Source organism: Amblyomma americanum, chromosome 1 (assembly GCF_052857255.1).
Source record: "Amblyomma americanum isolate KBUSLIRL-KWMA chromosome 1, ASM5285725v1, whole genome shotgun sequence".
In the NCBI taxonomy this organism is placed as follows: Eukaryota; Metazoa; Arthropoda; class Arachnida; order Ixodida; family Ixodidae; genus Amblyomma; species Amblyomma americanum.
The window spans coordinates 333,891,601-333,908,274 of NC_135497.1; the positions used below are offsets into that span (position 1 = coordinate 333,891,601).

The window sequence follows — 16,674 nt, forward strand, 5'->3', positions numbered from 1 at the left end:
ATGGCGTTCCTCTAAGGCCTTTCCAGCAAAGGCACCATTTTTCACCAAAGGAGCGAAAGCTTAAAGGAGCAGCGATGCAGCTACACGGTGCAGCCCAAAGGTCAAAGTCGTTCAGGCTTAGCACCCGCTGCTATACTCGAGGTGGCTGAAGTGAGTGTTCTAAAATTAAAGTGGTGTATGTATTCTGTTCATTCGTTGAGCTTTGACAATTTTTTTATTCTGATTGCTTCCTTAAAAGTACTGCAACAGCTACTCTCATCAGCAGGAGCAGGTTTTGTACGTGTATTGCCTTGGCCACCATGGGCGCTCGGTGTTGCCGCAACAGTTTCACTGTCTTGAAATTTGAACATAAAACATAAACACCCGTACAAAAACCAAAGCCAGACACACCTTTCGTATTTGAAAAAAAATGTTTTCAAACATTATTAGCTTATCTATTTTTTTATTGCTTTTACTTTTTGACTTTGGATGGTACTGCGATCGCAGCTTCTCGAATGCCGCGTCTTCGGGCTCCGAAGGTCTCGGTTGAGCGCCTTCGCCTCCAAGGCCCTTAGCGACAAAGGCGCAACATTTGTACCGGGTAGCTGCACTCCTTACGCGTTTGGATATGATTCTCAAAGGCCTTTGCGGTGCCCGTGTGACAGGAGTATTAGTGTGGTATGGCTGCTTGAACACCTGTCCCTGGTATCTCACAAACTGAATAAGGAAGGGAAAAGCCTCAGGGTGCTTGCCGACGTTTCGACAAGAGGACTTGTCTTTGTCTGGCAAAGTGTTCATCATTGGTGGGGTTTAAATAAGGTTTTCACTTCGAGGCGAAAGGCCTGTTGTGTGGGACGAGGGTGCGATATGGGAAGGGCGTTACGATGGGGAGCGTGAACCTTGACCAGGCATGATAGCTGCTAAAGAAGATTAACCGGTTGACCTGCAAAACTGTGAAAACAAAAAAGCCCAATTCAGTAGAAACGAATCACGGGGTATGGAGTGTGGATAGTGGGCTTGAATGGCTTTATGTTCAGCCACAACAGGTGGCTTGGTATGGCTGGCTGCCTTTTCCTGAAAAACTAGGATAAAGGAATTAAGCAGCATGGCAGAATAAAATACTTGGGGGGGGGGGCAAAATAATTTGAAGGAAAAGAGAAAATGAGGGCAGGTTCGGCGAAAAGGCAAAAAGAAGGGGGAGGGGGAGGAGTATGGCAGCCAAGGTTCCGAGAAGTGATGTCAGGAGGTGCAGGGCGTAAGGTTAAAGTATAACGATAAATTAAAGAAAGCAGGAAAGGAGGGGGAATTTATGGGTTGGGAAACCTCTGACCATGCGCAAGGCCTTTTCAAATAATTATGCCAATTCCGGAATGTACAGAGCTGGCCACATTTAGTGCAAACATGTGAGCGCATGGCCGCACTCTTTAGAGGTCCACTGTGTGCGGCGCAGCCACTCATCGCTGCAAAATGGCGCAAGAGGAGATGCACCTGGATGTGGTGCTTCGTGTCATGTTACACTTCGATGTGTGGCAATGTCAGACACAGTGGCCCAAAGAGCACAGCCATGTGCTCGCGTGTTCGCACTCAGAGTGGACAACCCTGTACTTGATTCTAAGTTTCCTCTGTATATGTTGACCCCAGACGAAAACAAGTTGTCTTGTCGAAACGGCAAGCACCCTGAGATTTTTCCTTCCCTGTTCACTTTTTGAGTGTCAAGAAACCATCTGCCTACTCTTTCTGTACCATGCACTCCACATCTTGTACGGTTATCTTTGTATGTATACACCAGTGATAAATCATGAAGGAAATCAAGGGATTTGTATTTGTATTGCTTAACACTTACTTTAAAGCTATATCATGAGGGTATAGTTGAAAATGTGCTACGGGGGCTTGGTTGTGTGTCGTGACTGGTTTCTCTTTATCAGGGCTACTTGACAGCCACCATGAAACGCAGGCTTTTGAAAAGTCGTTCCTCAAATAAAAGAGCGTTTCCACTGTTACAATGGAAATGTTATTTGCTAAAAACTTCAATCATTGCAGTTCAGGGATTGATATTTTTCAAATAACTAACTTGAAGTTCAAAACCTGCAGAAGGAACTATGTAACTTCTTTCCTGCCTTAAAACCCCAGTACTTATTTGCCAGTTTCAGCAAGCAGAGGTCTGTTTCATGGCACATACTTTCCACTACCTTGCATGAAAATTGTGCAGTACAGGCCCACCATAAAACTAGGGGCATAGTATACTGCTTGTATGCAACTACTTTGGCGTTAGAGCATGCATAGCATGGTCTTAAAGTTATTCTTTTCATTTGCAACTGGTTCATAAAAGGCCTATTCTGGCAAAAGGCATTTAGCAAAATTATCTTCCTCTGAATGCTTCTGAGGATAACTTTAGTTCATTCAGGAAAATATATATTGACAATATCTCTTAAAGGCATGATTGTCCATATTAGCTCTTGTTACCTCACAGTATTTAGTTTTGTGCCTCCAGCATCACTGACTTGCATCATATGATAAATAGAGTAGTAAAAAGCTCGCTGTTAGTTTAAACCACAACTCATGATGGGGCTGTGCACTTTTTGTTGTGTTACATGAAATATACTTATGTATGAAACAATTTCTTTCAGCTGCACCTCACATGATTCAAATTCCACCAGAAGAAAGGCAGCAACACAACATTGCTCACTATCTGTTGCTTTCCCAGCACATAACATGCCATAACAGCACATAGCAGGTAAGATGTGAACAAAAACAGTGCATGTATATGTTCCACACATGCATTTTGTGTACTACCAACACTATGATATGATTAACTATGTCATGTAAGAGAGAGCACACAAATCATTTTTTGTATATATTGCAGCATGGTTATTTCAAGTTTTAAACTGGCCTATGAAACGACCCATTGTATCACCGCTGGTTACCCGGTGGCACTGGGGATCGAACTCCGCACCTCCTGCTTGCGAGGCAGATGCTCGGACCACTAGGCCACTCCTGCGGTCCCCCCACTGATGTTGCTTACACCAGGTGCTGTTAAAGCCCCGGTATGTATGTTAAATGCATTTTAGAAAGCCATTCACTTCCAAAGTACCATTTCATCTTTATAGCAAAACCACAGTTCACCTAGCTAGACAAACCTGCTGCATACAATCCAGCCAAAGGGTTGCACGTACATGCTTCGTTAGGAAAACATAAAAATCAAGCAGAGCCTGCCCTTCATGGTGCATTATACCCTGATTTTGAGCAATGATCAAGATAGGCAGATGGTCATTTCATTGAACACTTGCATGATACATTCGTAGAATCGAAAAGACAAGTACTATTGCAAAATCTTCAAACAGTGTTTATTCTCAGAGAAAACATATCATGAAAAAAGTGTTGGATTAGTTATGGTGTACCTCGTATGGGGAAAGGGGCTCCCACTTTGTGAAAGGCTTAATTTTGGAATAACGACAGCGTTTAGACTAGTTGGGTAGATAGTGGATGTGCTCAAAAAGACACTGGAAGTAAGCGCACTGTGTGGAAATCTCTTTCTGTATACTTGTCTTTTTGAGCGCTTTCACGATCTAAACTTAATTTTGCAAGAGAGCAAGGAAAACTAATATTTAAATTCTGATAATTAAGGATAAAAGATCATGTTTCATTGTGCTGCTTAAAGTGTACATTGTATCGCTATTGCTGTATTGCAGCACTTCTGTCGTGGCCTTGCATTGCAGCCTCTTGACTTTTGTTTATTTAATAGGCAGTCCTTTTTTTCATTCGATTGCAACACTTTAGGAGTTACTACAGAGTTGCGTGGTAGCGAACTCTCAGATTAACGGTTTGCATTATTACGCCAGCATAACTTGCTAAGAGTTTCACTGCAGTCTTGTTACTAGAACAGCCTCTTGAAAGTATTCAGCCTGGTGGTCATTGAGGGTTACTGTTCACATATCAAAATGCCGGATCAGCTGTATACTCTTTACAGCTACCAGAACTATGGTACATTTCATGACATGCTGGCTGAAGAGTGCTGGAGCACCAGTCTGGGGATTTGGATGAAACAATTTTCAAATGTGTGCTCGGTATCACGCTGTTTTGTTCCAGTTGTGGAGAGGTTTTCTTTTCATATTTGTTCTGTCAAACATTTAAATTTTGGGCAATATGTTGTTGCCTTTATCTTGTGTTCTCTTTGTTGTTGAGGTTTAGTATTTTTGGCACAAGCACTCCACTCTATTACTTTTCAGTATAATTTAAAATTTGTAGGGCACGTTATGAAGAATAAAACTTCTACTTGAATAATCTGCATGTGTTTATGTTCTCATTGTTGATATAAAAACTTAGTTGAGATAGCTTGTATTTTAGCTCTGGCTAGAATTTTTAGGAGAGCCTCAGTAACATAATCACATGACCAACACAAACTCGGTATTATTGTTTGTGCAATGAAAAACAGTTTTAGAATAGTTATTAACAGCTGTCAGTGTAGGACTGGCCTAAAATGTTTTGTGCTCTATGTAGCTCTTCTTTGAGGCAGGATTAATTCATCTGCACCTGCAGCCTGATACCGCCAAGATACCAATTCTTGGGTGAACTTATGATTTTTTTTCACTGAGCGAACTTGCATCATCTTGAAGCATGGAACTTGAGCTGATTCTTAACAGCTCTAGTGTAGCGAATTTCATTATCCTCATTGCTTAGTTTACATTCACCTCAGGACAATGGCCTTTTCCAGTTTAATTATCTGTGTCTTGCACCAGCTACATGCCACACTATCAGAAATCACCTAATCTTATCTAGTGAGCTCATAATCAGCTATCTCCTGCTGTATTTTCCTTAGGGTGAAATTCATTTTGTTGCGATACAATGCACAAGCTGTTTCCTGGTGTGGTGCTCAACTTATCTGGAATGAAACGCTTGGGAAATTGGTCTCTGATTTCACCTTGAGTAGACGAAATTAACTTGTGCTAAGGCACTCTTTGGCCACAGATGCCCTTGTGCCATTAAAATCCATCAAATTCATTCTGTTGCCCTAAGATACCATTGGCGATTCATTCTCTGCATTGTATGCCCTGGCCAGATCCATTTTCTTCTTTTAATTTCTGCCAGAATATTAACAACTTCCTTGTTCATCCCTGTTATGGTTTCACTCGGTCAGTTGTTCTATTAATAATTATAATCACTTTATTGAAAACATTTTGGGCTAAATGGCATCAAGTTTGCCACTCTGCACAATGATATATATGTTTGGTCTTGTATGTCTTTACTTGTGTGGTAATGTTTATTTTGTGCTCACTGTCTAAACAACCTTATTTGCCTATGATATCCTAAGCCCTTCTATACCTATTTTCCTTCCCCCTGGCTCTTTCTCTTTTCAGTCAATCCTCCTCTTTCCTATACACCGGCCATTGGTCACAAGGCTGCTGTGGGAACGACAGTCAGCACTGGGCCCTTTTTGTACATGGAACCTGCACTGCTACTATTAGCACTAATAGTACGTTATCAGTATTTTTGTGATACTGCATTTATTGTTATTTATGAAGTAGTTGGCTAAGGCAGTGGTAGCAGTGTTGGATATTGCAATATATTATGCATATATCTCACTTGCAATATATCAGTGTGTTCACTATTACACTACCCTCTATTTCTTTCAGTTCAGTTATTTGGCTATAGATATATTGTGCTGCTTTCCTAGTTTAGTCAACTCAAACTAAAACTTTGCTCTTTGTGTCACAGGTAGAATCTACAATGATTGCTGCGCTGTGTCTTGTAAGCAGGAGGCAGTGTTCAATGGAGCCATGAACTTTCCTTGGAATTGAAAAGCCTTTGCCGTATTATGCGCTGAACCACGAGTGTGAAGAGGAAAATGTCATGCCTTGGATTTCTGCAGAGGTGAGCCATTGCGGTGAATCCACCAGCGTGAAAGACAGGGATGAGAAAGGAGACAAGACAGGTGCTGACTCGCGACTAAAGTTTATTGGCGTGAACAGGGAATATATAAAAAGCCAAGCAATACCATAAACCATATAGTTACAGATAAGCATACAGGACAACATGAGTCAAAAATCGCCCTCAACATTTCCCTGATTGAGGTAGTCCAACTCATTGTGTGTTAACAGGATAGACAAAACACACATTCTTCACGGAGTCATAAGATGTGTCTAGCCTCGATAATCTCCCATTTAATCTCTCTGAATTTACTGCCAAAATGCGTGTTGCCAAAAGGAAAGGGTAGCAGACTTCACATCCCGTGCAGTGTACAGCAGAGTTACCCCAACCACCTAGCCAAGCCCCTACCCTCTTGTGTTCCTGTAGTCTTACATTCATACACCTTCCAGTTGCACCTACGTAAACCAGACTACAAGATAATATTTGATACCACATTCATTTTACAAGGTACATATACATTTCACTCTACACGTGTACTTTTCTCGAGCCACATTCACAGAATTATTCATAAAATTTTACATGCTTTAGACAACGTATTAGGGGCCGAGAAAGCCACTTTTACATCATACCTTCTGGCCACATTTTTCAAATTGTGCGACAATTTATGTACATACGGTAACACAACTGGTCTTTTGGCATCTCGCTGGCTGGCCCCAGCCTGATTGTGCCGGTCACCGCAAAACTGTCTCAGCTTCTTTAACAATTTATATGCTCTTGCAGTAACAAGGTTTGGAAATCCTGCGTTCGTTAACCTTAAAATCTGCTCTTGGAAACTAGTCATGCTGTGAAAGCATAATTTCATCAATTCTGAGCCCGCGCTATAAAGTGCAATGCTATCTTTCACTGGCTTGGAATGGTCGACATGTAGCCAGGTAGCAGCTTAACACTCGCCAGCACACATGAAGTGTGCTGAACATCAAGGTAAGGTCCAGAAACCACAGCTCTTTTTCTTGGGTCATTTGCTCCAAGGTAAACCTGAGATAAAGGCCTTGCTCCTTAAACAACTTGAGAAGATGTACAGGTCCCGAACTATCACAACCTTTATAAAAGACCAGAAAATCATCGACATAGCAAAAGATTTTTCCCCCAGCCCATGCACATTCTGGACAATTCTATCCACCCTACTCAAGAAAATATTGCTTAGCACAAGGCCAACCTTTGAACCACTACATATTCGAGACTTTAGAACACATACCGCACTGCGCTACTCTACAAACATGCTCTTCAAATAAATGCTATTCAATAACATGCTCTTCAGATAAATTTCAGAAAAGGATTCATGCAAAATTATCTCTGGTTATTTGCAAAAGCATCCGTCTACTTCGCATCTTGAAGATCCATTTCTTGTACTCAATTCGCAGTGTGGTTGAGTATCTTAAGAATGACAATCCAGCGGATTGTCTTGTGATTAGTGTCGATGTAGAACTATTTTATTTTATCTCGTATGAAAATCTTGTGAAAAGCTTATGAATGTGTATATCGGAGCACAACGATGAGCTCGTGTTTAGGAACGGGTGTGTAACATAAGTCTTTTTTGGCACTTGCCTCCTTTTATTTGAAGTGAAGAGCATGTTTGTGGAGTATGGCAGTGCGGCATATGTTCAAAAGTCTGCTAAATGTATCGATTCGAAGGTTGCCCCTGTGCTAAGCAATATTCTCTTAAGCAGGGTGGAAGGAATGATTGCCAAGAAATTGCATGGGCTGGGGGAAATCTTTCGCTACGTCCATGATTTTCTGGTCTTTTACAAAGGTTGTGATAGGTTGGGACCTGTACATATTGTGAACTTGTTTAAGGAGCAAGGCCTTTGTCTTAAGTTTACCTTGGAGAAAATGTCCCAACAAAAAGAGCTGCGGTTTCTGAACCTTACCTTGATGTTCTGCACACGCCATGTGTGCTAGCGATATTCACCCAGGAGTGTTAAGCAGCTACTTGACTGTTGGTCGAACGATTCTAAGCTAGTGAAAGATAGCATTGCGTCGTCAAGTCTAGGCTCGGTATTGGTGAAGCCATGCTTTTACAGCGTGACAACTGGTTTCCAAGAGAAGATTTTAAGGCTAATGAAAGCATGATTTCCCAACCATGCTATTGCAGAAAAGTGCGATAAATTGTTAAAGCTGAGCATATAAGATTGGGCAATTTGGTCTGACATGCTAAAGATAAGAATGGCGCAGCATCAAGTAACGAGGACAACAGGAGAGCACACCCACGCACAAGTGCCATCTTTGGAGCGGATGCAGAATCTAAGAGCGTGTACTTGACATTCAGCGTTGGCAGCCAAGGATCGGGCTCGTTCAATCTTTAGCGTTCAAATCCGTGTTTCCTCGTTTCCTTGACTGTCAACGCTGAATGTCAAGCACGCGCTCTTGGATTTTGTATCTGCTCCAGGGTTGGCACTTGTGTGTGGGTGTGCTGTCCTGCTTTCCTCGTTACTTGATGCTGTGCCATTCTTCCCTTTAGCATGTTAAAAGTTGAAACCCCTTCGCAGGGACTGGCATGATCAGGCTGGGGCCAGCCAGTGAGATGCCAAAAGACTGACTGTGTTACTGTACATACATAAATTTTTGCAAAATTTGAAAACTGTGGCCATAAGGTATGACGTAAAAATGGTGTGTTCGGCCCCTAATAAGTTGTCTACAATCTGTAAAATTGTTAATAACTTTGTGAATTTCGTTAGGGAAAAGCACATGTGTCGAGTGAAACGTGGCAACATATATGTGCCTTGCAACCATTGCATGCATTGCATACCATTATCATGTGGTTGGGTTTATGTTGGTGAAACTGGAATGTGTATCAATGTAAGACTACAGGAGCATGAGAGGTATTTGGATATTGGTAGGGGTTGTAACTTATCTGCATATTACAAGGGATGTGAAGGCTGCTAGCCATTCCTTTCGGCAACACGCATTTTGGCACTACGTTCACAGCAGATTAACCAGAAAATTATCGAGGCTAGACACATCTTATGACTCGGTGACGAATGTGTGAGTGTGCTGCCCATAGCATTAACATGCAGCGGGTTGGACTGTCTAGATGAGAGGAATGTTAAGGGCAAACTTTTACTTATGTTGTGATGTAGCTTATGTGTAATTGTGTAGTTTGTGGCGTGTGGCTTTTCTGTATACTCTCTGTTCACTTCAATAAACTTCAGTTGCGAGTCAGTGCCTGTTTTGTTTCTTTTCTCGTCCCTGTCTCGTGCTGATAGATTCAAGTACTTGTAGAGTAGATTCACTGAATTGTGTACTTGCAGAGGCTTGTGAGAAAACGAGAGGAATTTTCTTTCCTTTATGCGGAATGGAAGGTTGAAATTTTTTTGCTTAAATGTTTGCAGCATTAAATTCTATTCGGAAAGGTAAAACCCACTTTATTGTACATTTTGTGTGCAATGGTGCCGGTGGCTGCATGCAACTGAAAACATTCGTCCAGGTTATCTAGCTATCGTCCTTCTTCCTTGTGCCACATTTTCTGAAATAATATTTTGTCAGATTTATTTCAATCAGAATTTCTAAGAACATATTGGTGATCACATAATTTGGTGATCACATATGACATAATTCAAAGCGTGATCATTGGTATTTTTTAGTCTGGGGCAGTACAATGAGAAGTACATAGTATATAGTAAAATTAAATATGACCAGTCTAACATAAACAAAACTAGTTTTTTTTTAAAGGAAAATTTTGCTACTGAAGTGCTGGAGTGACATGGCATTATGAAGACGTGGACAGTGTGCTCTATTCATGATGGCATGAGAACTTGCGTACAGTGCTTCAGGTAACTGGTGAGTACCTTGGTGCTGTGCTTCCGCTAATGTAGCCAAATTATGTTTTTTATCTAAGAGTGTATCTGAAAACTTAAGCAAAATTGAGTAGTATTTAGATATTCTTGCACCAGATACCACTGTGAGAACTAGTTATTAATGATGTGTCTCACATGTACCCTTGTCTGCTGAATATAGTAAGCATGGCTTTCGAGCTGAGTGCCTCCGACGTATGAAAAAAAAAATGGCCACTGGGCTGCTCCACGACGCGTGGAGCAGCCCAGTGTAGCACATTCAGGCTTCATGGAGTGGAGAATGAAGGCAGTAAATAATTTAAGAGTAGAAAACACAGCACAAACCACAGGACCAGGAAAGTGACAGAACACACCGACCCTGATGACACTCTTTGCATGAAGGGTGTTATAAAGTTGCCTGTCATGTAGTGCAAGATGGAGGTCGCACAGGACGGGTGTTAAATATGAGTTGAAGCAGACACCTGTCATTACGTAGTACTCGCTGTAGAACTCGAGCAAGAAGCAAAGGTAACAGCTGAGCATGGCCACTCTTGTGCTTTCCTCCGCAAGCAATCTTAGAAATCTTTTATGCTTTCTCTTGACATATACATCATTGCTGCATGTGGCGAGGAAAAGTACATACCCTTGATGTCAAGTGACAGTGAACTCACAGGGCTGGTAACAGCTCACTGAGGTGTTGTGATATATCTACAGGGCACCTCATGAGAACAAAGAGCCCTTGAAGGAATTCTCTCAAAGTTTGTTGCCACATGGACCTCTTCGTAATCAATGACTCTAAAAGGCAAGCCTTCCTTTAGTGTCACAAAAAAAAGGCCTAGGACATGGGTCTTTTTGCTTCTCCATTAGTGCCAAAATGTTTGCTAGCGAGATCTTTTGTAGATATATAATTATTTCACAAAATGTCAAGAAGGAGACAAGATGCACCAAGCAGTACCAGTAAAAAAACTTATCACAGCTGTTCAAAAAGCAGAAAGACTCATGCCTTCATCCTTCTTTTGCATCAGACACAAGAGGACACTTCGTCTTTCTGGGTCATCATTTTGAAAAGGTTCACATGGCAACGGCCTTTGGTTAAATTTCTGCCAAGAGCCCTTTTTTGAAACTTGAGCATCCGTTCCTTGTGAGGCACACTGCAGAGATATTGGAATGCCTTAGTGAGCTGCTTCCGGTTCGTGTGACTGCATTTTCACTGACATCAGATATTAGTACATTTTCTTGCACATGCTGAGATAATGGAAGCTATGAGTGAAAACATGCGGTTTCGGGGAAGTGTGTTTCCTGGGGCCATATTCCAAGTTTGTGTCATAATAAAAAGTGTCATAATCTGCCGACGGGCATGCCCGGGAACTGGATATAAACTGAGTGCGGGACTTTCGCTTCGTCTTGTCTTGCCTATAACAAATTAGATGGACGATAAATTCGGCAAGCGTCTCCCACCTTTTTCAGATGTTACCAATGTTCCTTGCTCGCTAAGTTGTGCATTTAGTACTATGTACAGAAAGGCACCTGCATTGAATTGCATCTGGCCCCCATCCTGAGCTACTTTCTATTTGCACAAAATGATAAGCAACTGTAAAGACTTTCATGCGCACAGTGCCGCCCGGGAAAGCGCATTTTGTCTGCTTCTTTCTGGACCTGTGGTTTTTACTGTTTACTGTTATGAGAAATGAATTTTGGGCAATAAATTATAACGGGTTGGTTCTCGGTGAATGGCTTTTGAAAGCTTCTACGAAAGCCGATTGTTCAATAGCGGATGGTTGAAATGTATTTGTGAAATTTATATTTGGTGTTGTGTGACCACTAAATGAGGATTTTTTTTATGCTTTTCAGATGGATCCGACAGCAATGTGCAGATGTACAATGTGTGTAGTTTGCCATGAAAATAAAAAGTATGTACTTGTACTCACCCAAACACTTACCACTCTTTCATTCTAAGCTGCATTCTTTGTACGTATGCAATACATAATATGCGTAAAGGAAAGCCTTGTACATACTACTTATTTCTTCGGCACCTGGACGGCTATATCTGCAGTGAACATTGCGGGCAGAAGCTATACGAAGACGCATGTTCATGTACTACAGAAAGTACATAATTACAATACAGATAATTTCCGCTCTAGATGAAATGACTTCCGAGTGAACGGAGGACGTATGCATACACATTGCGGAAAATCCAATAAGAACAAAACATAAGCATTCGTTGTGAAAAAACGATTTCGGTCTCGTGCATAGCATGGCGTAACTTTCCGTTACCAAGAATGTGACAGTCGTCATACGGAGTCTCTGTTTCTGACATTCAGTCCGTACCTCATGTTGCGGAAAACCCTCCTGCAACGCATTACCAGCGGGTTTCTCTGTACTGCGGAGCATTTTTTTTGACAGTGTGGAGGTCCCGTAGCATCTGCTCCGGCGTCTCCTCCCAGTAGGCTTGCGAGATGACTCCACGCACAGCAGCCGCCGGCGGTGCAATGTAGGCTGCGACAGGGTAAGCGGTCTCTTGGAGGACCACTTCCCTGAGCTGGGCGAAGTGAAGGGCGGTTGTCTCGTGCGGGGTAGCGACCGTGAAGGTGTTATTCGTAGGGTGGATCCTCAGGTGAATATCCCCGAGGTCACGGCCAGCAGCGCTGACTTGCAGGGCTTGCAGGAGTGGCTGCGCCATGGTGCCTTTAAAAGCGAGGCCTCCTCTTGGTCGGTAAACGACCCGTATAGTGCCGGGGGGAGTGAAGCAAGTTGTTTGCTTCGGTGTGCGACTGCGTGCGTCGCGCGCAGCTGTTCTTGTTGAGGCCTGTATGTAGGCTTGAAAGTCGCAGGGGTAGCGGACGCGGACGCCGTAGGCGTAGATGGAACAGGCGCTGCTTGATGGGATATGGGCAGCGTTCCCGCGCTTGAGATTTCACCCTTGTACGCGCGGAGTATCGGGGTCCACTCACTGGGACGAAGGTCTTCCCTCTGCGCTTGCACCTCCATGGCTGCCGGGGGTAGGTGCGCTGCCGGTGAGTGAGGAACGCAGCGCGCCGGCGAGGCTCGCCTCTATGAGGCGAGGCTTAGCACAGCGGCACAGCAGGCGGACACGTTTTCACTTGCCAGTTCTTGTAAATAATCGGGCACATCCAAAAGATGATAACGGTTAGGGCCCGTGTACCTTCCTGGATCCGTTGAGGGTCTTGATGGGTCCTTGGGAACATTTAGCTGGGCACAGGAGACAGAAATTGGCGGAGTCGATGCGAGACGCGTCCGCTCACTCGGGCCCCTCGGAAGGAAGCTCGTTCTTTAACGTGCACTGACATCGCACAGTACACGACCTAAAGAAATTCGCCTCCATCGAAATTCGACCGCGGTGGTCGAATTTCGATAGAGGCGAATTTCTTTAGGTCGTGTACTGTGCGATGTCAGTGCACGTTAAAAAACCCCAGGTAGTCGAAATTTCCGGAGACCTTCACTACGGCGCCCCTCATTGCATGAGTCGCTTTGGGACGTTAAACACCCGTAAACCAAACCAAACAACGGCGGCGTTACCTGCCAGAGAAACAAACAGTGATATGAATTTTCTTTGTCAGTGATTTGCAGGAAAGTAGAAACAAAGGGCACAATGTTAAATTTTTTTCTTCTTTGTATGCATCCATGGAAAGTGAGAGTAGCGCAAAACGGGACAAAGGGACAGAGAAAGACAGACACAACACAGGCCCTAACTTCCGACTGAAAGAAACCAGGGCGGCCAAGACGAACGTAATCCGTGAGGGGGAACAGGCGCATGCGCCCAGAAAGATAATGAAAAACAGGTGAATGAGGATCTACGGATGTGCACGATTCAGCGTTTCTTTAAGAAGGCCAGCTCTCTTTTGGACAGGGAGATAGACGGCTTGCTTACACATTTATCGTCCAAGGCGGCGATACGAGCTGCTTCAATAATCTCTCGCGTTAACTGATCCCGGTGTCTGGCAACGATCGAGCACTTGTCCAGAAATGGCACACAACCACACTCCTCTCTTTTGGACAGTTTCATGCCATAACAGAAGTGTTTAAATGTGGAAGAAGTGTTTCACTTCCCAAACTTAAGGTTCAAGCAAAAAAACTTTGTCTCAAGCTTAATCTCGAAAGACTAGCCAGCAGCATTGAAAGTAGTAAGCGCCTCTTCCTAGAAGTGTTTTTCAGCGCAAAAACGCATAAGGCTGGCGTTCCCTTAAGGGTAATCGTTTCTGAACAGGACACTTGGCAAAAGTCAATCGCTGTGTTTCTAAAAGAAAAACTAAACATGTTGACGATAGATGACCCATTTCTAGTACGTAGTTCAGAGGAAGTGTTAAGTGCTGTGAAATCGCTTTCTGACAAGAGCCTTCTTGGTTTCTCAATTGATGTGAAAGATCTTTATTACTCCTTGCCCCATCATAACCTGCTTACAATTGTCGAGGATTCGATCCATCATTTCGGCGCTGTGTCATTTCAGAATGAATCCGGTTTATCCGTCAGTGGTTTTTTAGAATTGCTACACTTTTATCTCCGCTCCACTTTCATAAACTGGCAAGGCGCTGCTCACATTCAAAAACAGGGAATATGCATTGGGTCTTGTCTAGCCCCTGCACTTAGTGACCTGTATCTGGCACATCTTGACAGGAGCCTCCAAGAGAGGCTTACCAGCCCTCATGTCGTCAAGATCTTTCGTTTTGTTGACGATTTCTTTTTTCTTGTTGAGTGTACGCCATCGTGCTTAGAGCAAGTTGCATCCGGTATTTTAGCTAAGGTACAAGAGTGTTTTTCACCGCTGCTATTGACTAACGAAATGCCAACCGACAACGAGATTCGCTTTCTTGATATCCGTTTTAAATTCCTGGACAACCACCTGTGTTGGAGCTATGCACCTCGGGCAAACAAACCTCTACTCCCCTATATATCTGCCCATTCTAAACTCGTTAAAAGGGGCATTATTAATTTATGCTTGAAGAATGCTCTGGAAAAGTCATGCCCCCACCTCATCAGCGAGAGCTTTCACGCTCAACTCGCAAGGTTCCATCAAGCAGGCTACCCAGCTGATATTTGTGTGTCTGTCGCCGAAGGCATACTAAAGAAGAAGCGCCAGGAAGGTCAACTGCCGTCCGTGCCTTCAGAAAGAAAAAAAGACAAAATTGCCGTTATTCCTTACATTCATTGCCTGTCCCACAATCTCAAGAAAATTGGGACAAAAGCTAATGTTCGTGTCGTTTTTTCTGCCCCTGAAAAACTAAGTGCGCTTTCCAAAAAAACTTTGCCCGCTGATAAACGTCCCCAAAAGCTGCAGTGCACCATTAACCACAGAAAGAAATTCGTGAAATGTACTGAAGGCATTGTTTATGACATCCCTCTCTCTTGCGGTAAGCGGTATGTTGGTCAGTCAGGTCGGTGCTTGAATGAGAGACTTCGCGAACACAAAAATAACTTGAGAACTTTTACTGGCAGTAATCTGGCTTTACACTGCAAGGAGTGTGGTTGTGTGCCATTTCTGGACAAGTGCTCGATCGTTGCCAGACACCGGGATCAGTTAACGCGAGAGATTATTGAAGCAGCTCGTATCGCCGCCTTGGACGATAAATGTGTAAGCAAGCCGTCTATCTCCCTGTCCAAAAGAGAGCTGGCCTTCTTAAAGAAACGCTGAATCGTGCACATCCGTAGATCCTCATTCACCTGTTTTTCATTATCTTTCTGGGCGCATGCGCCTGTTCCCCCTCACGGATTACGTTCGTCTTGGCCGCCCTGGTTTCTTTCAGTCGGAAGTTAGCGCCTGTGTTGTGTCTGTCTTTCTCTGTCCCTTTGTCCCGTTTTGCGCTACTCTCACTTTCCATGGATCACCGTTACCGACTCGCCCAAGTTTCTACCCTTGTGAATTACGTTTCTAGTTCTTCGGGCGTCTTTCTACGTGTTTCCCAAGGCCCATGTGCGACCGTGTCCGTTATTGCTGCCACTGTGTGCAAAGCACGTGCTGCAGCTTTTTGCCTCCGCTCCGGGATTCTACCCGACGACGTCAGACTTCTCTTCAATGGTCTCAACCCCTCCACTGGGCACTCCCGCAGAATATGCAAGATTGTAAAATCTGAATGTCATCGTTATGTACGTCTTCTGAGGGAGCACTTAGCCGTGCAACTCCAACAGGCACTGGAACCTAACGCCGCTAAACGTCAGCTGCGAGCGTATCTGCTTCTAGCGGACCAAACAACTGAAGCCCTGTGGCAACTTCAACTCCGATCCCTTCGATCCCTCTGCCCACCTAAGGGGTCGAGAAAATGCAACAGCGTATACGTCTCCGAAGGAGTCACCCTTCCTGAGGACGTCAACCGGTTGTTGTCCCTTGGACCCAAGTTTGCAAGGGAGACTTCGAAGACTCCGCATGAGCTACTTTCCATGGTGCGACGTGTGTCTCGCCTAGCCGACAAAGAGGACTCTGGCCGGTGCACCTCCGATGGCGTAGACGTCCTACAGTACTGTAAGCCTCGTCCTTCGAAAGTTCGTGTGGATCGTGTCGTGTCCTACCTAGCCGAACAGTCGCTTTGCGTCATCCCCTCTGACAAAGAGGGCGGGTTTGCTGTCTTTCCCCACGGTGTATTCAATGAAAAAGCCAATCATGCCATAACAGAAGTGTTTAAATGTGGAAGAAGTGTTTCACTTCCCAAACTTAAGGTTCAAGCAAAAAAACTTTGTCTCAAGCTTAATCTCGAAAGACTAGCCAGCAGCATTGAAAGTAGTAAGCGCCTCTTCCTAGAAGTGTTTTTCAGCGCAAAAACGCATAAGGCTGGCGTTCCCTTAAGGGTAATCGTTTCCGAACAGGACACTTGGCAAAAGTCAATCGCTGTGTTTCTAAAAGAAAAACTAAACATGTTGACGATAGATGACCCATTTCTAGTACGTAGTTCAGAGGAAGTGTTAAGTGCTGTGAAATCGCTTTCTGACAAGAGCCTTCTTGGTTTCTCAATTGATGTGAAAGATCTTTATTACTCCTTGCCCCATCATAACC

The 16,674-nt window shown here is 43.7% G+C and overlaps 1 long non-coding RNA gene across 1 annotated transcript; it reads left to right on the forward strand.

The window, feature by feature from the left end:
* The first annotated feature begins 2,430 nt into the window (after nt 1–2,430).
* Nucleotides 2,431–9,634, forward strand: LOC144099409 (uncharacterized). Its single transcript, XR_013307398.1, has 4 exons — nt 2,431–2,713; nt 2,843–3,023; nt 5,733–5,847; nt 9,574–9,634. It is a non-coding gene; the product is annotated as an uncharacterized LOC144099409 (long non-coding RNA).
* Nucleotides 9,635–16,674: the final 7,040 nt, after the last annotated feature.